The sequence below is a fragment of the Benincasa hispida genome, chromosome 1 (genome assembly GCF_027475165.1).
Source record: "Benincasa hispida cultivar pf3 chromosome 1, pf3_genome.v1.1, whole genome shotgun sequence".
Lineage (NCBI taxonomy): Eukaryota > Viridiplantae > Streptophyta > Magnoliopsida > Cucurbitales > Cucurbitaceae > Benincasa > Benincasa hispida.
The window spans coordinates 15,251,401-15,257,278 of record NC_143478.1 but is presented as its reverse complement, the minus strand read 5'-3'; the positions used below and the strand labels follow the sequence as shown (position 1 = coordinate 15,257,278).

Sequence of the window (5,878 nt, the reverse complement as noted above, 5' to 3'; positions counted from 1 at the left end):
AGCCTAAGGAAATCATCATTATTTTAAATCACGGTTTCAAAAGTTTACGGAAGTAACTTTCAAAGAACTATTATTGAACAAAAATAATTCTAAATAGTGAAGAACCAAACAAAAAAAACATATCATAAAGGAATTTAAAAATAGAATATCGTTATCGAAATGAACCGCATATATCTACGTGTATGAATGCTTTTGAAAATTAAACTAAGAAGGAGAAAGATGAAGTTTTATGTTCAAGAATGTGCTTCAATATACCTTTTGAACATTTGCATTTTATATATTATTGAAAGAGATCAATAAATAATAAATCATCGGTTCACTTTGCAAAATTCGATGTCGATTTGCCAGACAAATATTGGAACATAAAACACTGTGGATGAAATCTCCGAAGTAACCTTACACCATGAGATCACAGACTTCTCGATCAACTTGCACAATAATAATATTCTTTTTTTTTTCTCTCAATAATAATTTCCAGATTTTCCAAATCAATTTTACATCAAACCTTTTATTTTTTATTTTTCATTTCTTTAAAAGCTAATATTAAGCTTTTCCATCTGCATGCATGCTTTTACATTTATTTTATAACCCACATATTTTTTAATGGCTTTTTTCATTTTTCCATAAAGTATATATAAAAATTAAATAATGAGATCTAGTTAGTGTTATAGTTAGCTTTAATTTCCCTTGATATCAAATATAGACAAGAAAATATAAAAGTCACCATTTTTTAAATTAATTTTTAACCATATAAATATATATTTAAAATTATATTAATACAAATTTATACCCTTTAGACATAAAACTCAACATCAAATTTTCATCTAAGTTGCATTGTGTCTTGAATTTTTCCATTGAAATTTATCATGTTTAGATGTTTTACAATGGATTATAAATTGATATCCTATTAGAATATTAAAGACTTGTTTAAAGAAATGTTTGAGTAATTTTGAATCCGAAATAAACTAAAATTTGCAGTAATATTAATTAAGATATGCCACTACTCCATTGAAATTAAACCCCCCAATGGAAGACAGAAAGCTAGCAGGCTTGTTTTCTGACCTACTAATTAATAAAAACAAGGATTAATTAAACAGTAATAAGAGTTACATAGTCTTGTAGATTATATTAAGGGCTTAGTAAAAGCTAGGGCAAAATCCAAATACAAAGCTGGAAAAAAAGGTAGGGTTTGTAGTTATTTGCTATTCTTCTTCTTCTTCTTTTTTTCCTCTTGCCCAAGAAGGTCGTCCAAAACTCTACCATCAAGATACTCAAGCACAATAACTTGCTCTGGATCGAAGTTAGAAGACGACGATCCACCACCACCGCTCTCGAAACCCCGATTGATCGGAGCGGAAGGAAACAAGTGAGGAGGATGAGGAGGTGAACCCATAACACGAGCGTAATACTCACCAGGGAAATTCAAACTAGCAAGATGACCTTTCAACTGAAATGCCATCCGATCGTAAGCCCTAGCTGCATCCTCCGCTGTCTCGTACGTCCCAAGCCATTGCCTCGCTCCGTTCTTCGATGGATCACGTATCTCCGCCGCGTATTTCCCCCATGGTCGCCGTCGCACTCCCCGGTACTTGATCCCATCGTCACCTTGCTTTTGTTGTTCCTTACCCTTACGAGAATCCTCCATTTTCTTTTTTTTGTTACAATTATCAAGGAGTTTGTGTGTTGTGTGTGTTTGTTTATTTTTTTTAATGAATTATTTATAGGTGAAAATTGAGGAGGATTAATGAACGTTGAATTTGACCAAAATCCGCTGTTTGGCATTGTGGAAAATTCGATTCTCAGATCTGTTATTAGAAAAATTGGCATTCAAAGAGGGTATGTGTAAATCTCTTTTTGGTTTGATAGGCATTTTTAATATGCGATTCTTGTTCCTTTTATACTTTCCTTCTTGCGTACGAACAAAAATATTTGCTTATATATTTTAATTTTACTGCATTTTTAATAGTTTATGTCACTAATTATGATACTATTTTTTTTTATTCTTTTTATTCACCATTTTTTAATTGTAGTAAGTGATATTTATTTACACTGTTTCTTTTATTTTGTAAATAAATCTAATACAATTTATTTTTGATATTGATCAATGTACAAAACTAAGACATTTGAATGTCAAATTCTAAATATAAAAATAAGTTTTTAAGTATTACTTTTCTTTATTTGTAGTTTCCAAATTTTGGTTTTATTTTTTAAAACACTGAAACATATTTGGTAACAAAACAACCAAATCAATAATAGACGGAAGTAGTGTATATTTATAAGCTTAATTCTAAGAAAATTAAAAGTAAAAATCAAATAGTTATCGAATTGAATTTTAGTGATTAAACTTTTTTTAGTTTAGGAAATTTATAAACCTTTTTAAGGGGCAGTGTATATTCAATTTTTTGTTTTTCTTAAATCAGATATCCTTTGCAAAATAATTGAGTGAATTTTTATTACTGTTTAGATACCGTAGATTACAAAATAACATAATAGTGTTAGAAAATAACCTAACTTTAAAAAATTACACAAGTAATGAACTCTATATATAAAGATGGAATACAATCTGTTTTTTTATATAAATATGACATGACATATGAGTGTAAATTAGTATCATTTTTCTTAATTTTAGTTAATTATTAGGAAAATTTTTACGTATAAAAAAAATGTCAAACTATTTATATGAATAGAAAAAAAAAGTATTGATAGACATTACTAGACTTCTATTAGCGTCTATCATAGTATCACTGATAGATATTGATAGATTTTTATCAACCTCTATCAACCTCTATAAAAAAAAAAGATTAAGAACCCATTTGGATTGATTTGAGAAAAAAAAAAATTTTAAAAAAACTCATTTTTATTTAAACACTTTTGACAAAAATTTTTGAAAATTCACTTCAAAAATTATTTTAAGTGATCCCCAAATATTCTATTTTTTTAAAAATGACTTATTGTTTAAATTAATATTCGAAAATGCATTTCAAATACACCCTAAATTCTACTACTTTGTATAAATAGTTTTTCTTATTTTCTTATTTTTTATTTTTTAAATCTCCCGAATTATTATTATTGAAGCAAATTTAATATTAAATTACCAGCTGAATTTTATGTCCCATTCTAATAACCTTTCAGATTTTCTTCAATAAATTAGATACTTTGGATAACTAGGAATAGCCATAAACCGCTTTTAAGTCACTATGGTTTGAAAAATATATGTATGGGTGATCCGTTAGTCACTAAACTATGTTTTAATAAGTTATAGTATAATCTATTTTTTTACTAGCAATAATATATAGTTTATGATTAAATTTTTATAAGATTTTAAGATAAGCCGCTAGTTTTTTAAAAACTAACCAAATAAAACATATTGAGGCCTTATTTAATAATCATTTGGTTTTTTGTTTTTATTTTTGAAAATTAAACCTATAGATACTATTTCCACTTTCAAATTTCTTCCTTTATTATCTATCTTTTAACAATAGTTTAAAAAATAAGCCAAAATTTGAAAACTAAAAAAGTAGTTTTTAAAAATTTGTTTTTGTTTTTGAAATTCGGCTAAAACTTTAACTATTATTCTTAAAAAAGATGTAAATCATCGTAAAAAATAACAGGAAATAGACTTACTTTTTAAAATAAAAAACAAAAACTGGCATAGGTAAATGGAGAGAGTAAGTGAATGTGTGGATGTGGACATGTAGAATAAAAACATGCAAGAAAATCTAACTGGAGGATCTTATTTGAAAGAATCAAATCCAAATCCCAACATAAAGAAGCTTTTATCCAGTTGGTGTTTTTCCCCCTATATTTGTCCCCTTGAAAATCAATTCCATTCAAGATTTCAATTTATAAAAAAATCTCTTGAACTAAATAGTATAATGTTTATAGTATTTTTTAAATATTATTATAATTAATTATTTTGGTTCGGAATATAAAATCTCAAGTTTATTAAAGATGAAGAGTTGACTTGAAAAGTTAAAATGAACTTAGTACATCTTACATATTATTTGTATTATTAATCTTGAAATCAAATATTCAATTTTACCATCTCACATCTCGTAAAAGAAAAGAAGAAAAATGATCTAAAAAGTGGCATATAATCCAGATATTGTGTTAATATATTTTATGATAAACTAAAATGTAATGTTAATAATAGAAAGCAAATAACAATTATTATAGAAAATATAATTTTTATTAATCATAGAAATTTTTTAAATATGTTAATTTTTTTAATTGTTACACATTTCTCAATCAAGACATAGTTTAGTGGGTAAAGATACTAATTATCATCTCAGATGTTGATAATTCCATCTTTGTCCATTGTTGAATTTAAAAAAAAAAACCCAACAAATTAAATATATGTTGATCATAAGATCCAAACTTTTAATTCTAAGAAAGTTGATGATTATAAGTCAATACGAGCAATAACTTAGTAGATAAAACGCTACTTATTATTATCTCAAATATCGACGATTTGATGTACATCTCTTCAATTGAATATAAGTTGATTAAAACTAAAATTAAAGATGTTATGTTCCTTCAAAATTACCATATAGAGAGAGATCTCTATAACACTTCTTAAATTTAAAATTGTATGTGAACTACATTCACTTTAGCTTAAGTTTGAAAGGGTTAACCTTTAATTACTAACACACTCATATGTCAATTAATTTATGTTTGCTTTTGACTTTCAAATGGTTAACTTAATAAGTATACTATGGTTTCATTTAATTTTAAAATATAAAAATAAATATTTTTCAAACAATGGAAATAAATATTTCAAATTTAAAAATAATTAACAACTTACTCGATAAATTATATTCTCAATTAAAAGAGGAAGAGGTTCAACTTCATCTCTATTCAACTTAAAGAGAAAAAAATCAAAGATATTTTACTCATATATCAAATTTCTAGGTTTTTTTTTTAGTTTAACCATTTGTGATAGATTTAAACTTTTAAATTCTTATTGGAGTTTAACGTCAAGTCAACATAAATTTTTTTCTAAGTTATTAAAAAGGTTGACTAGATAAATAGCAAATTTAGAGGTTTCATTTGAAAAATTAGTAAAAAAAAATTTGAATTGTGAAAATGGCAAAATCAAATTAAATAATAATAAATAATAATGATAAATTGTCAAAACTGCCTTCGACTACAAATAAATACCTAACGTTCATAAGTTATAACAAAAAACTTCAAATTCACTTTAACTAAACAAATAGTATGGTAACCAATGTAGCCTATCAAAAGTCCAATCAACATCTACATGATATGACTACTATAAATCTCTAAGTATTCATAGAAAATAAAAAATAATTAAAACCAAAATTACCAACAACTCAAAAAAAAAATAAAAAATAAGGAGTTGAAAATTTTCTCCTCCTCCTTCAGTTTTCTTCTAAAAAAGAAATTAGGGATTTGAGAATTTCTTCACGCAACCACACCACTTTTTCTTTCTGTTTTCCTTGTCGTCAGGCGATCACAATATATAATTTCATAAGAAACAATTAAAGGAAAGAAAAATCATATATTGGAGTTGGATCACTGCCGATTACAGGTTCATGAACAAATAAAAAAGTGAGAAAAGATAAAAAAATACACCTTAACTTAGTGGTATGGTATGCGGCTACGATAATGGTAGAACAATAAAAATGGGAAAAAAGAGAGAAGTTCTAGACATTTCAAACTCTACTAAAATTTATTGGATTTTTCAAAAATGAAATATATATATAATTCCAAGTAAGGTTGACTCTTATACTTTTCCCTCTTAAATTTAAAATCTTTTATCAACTTTAATGCAAAATTTTCAAATCTCGGATAAATAAATTTAAATGGATTATCTTCTCAATTATATTAGTTTGGACACTAAAATACAAAATTAAAA

The 5,878-nt window shown here is 25.8% G+C and overlaps 1 pseudogene across 1 annotated transcript; it reads right to left on the bottom strand.

Moving 5' to 3' along the window:
- Positions 1-961: 961 nt before the first annotated feature.
- On the bottom strand, positions 962-1,687 carry LOC120069659 (ethylene-responsive transcription factor ERF098 pseudogene; annotated as a pseudogene). The gene has a single exon (XR_016523791.1). The product of XR_016523791.1 is annotated as an ethylene-responsive transcription factor ERF098 pseudogene (transcript).
- Between the last annotated feature and the right edge of the window lie 4,191 nt (positions 1,688-5,878).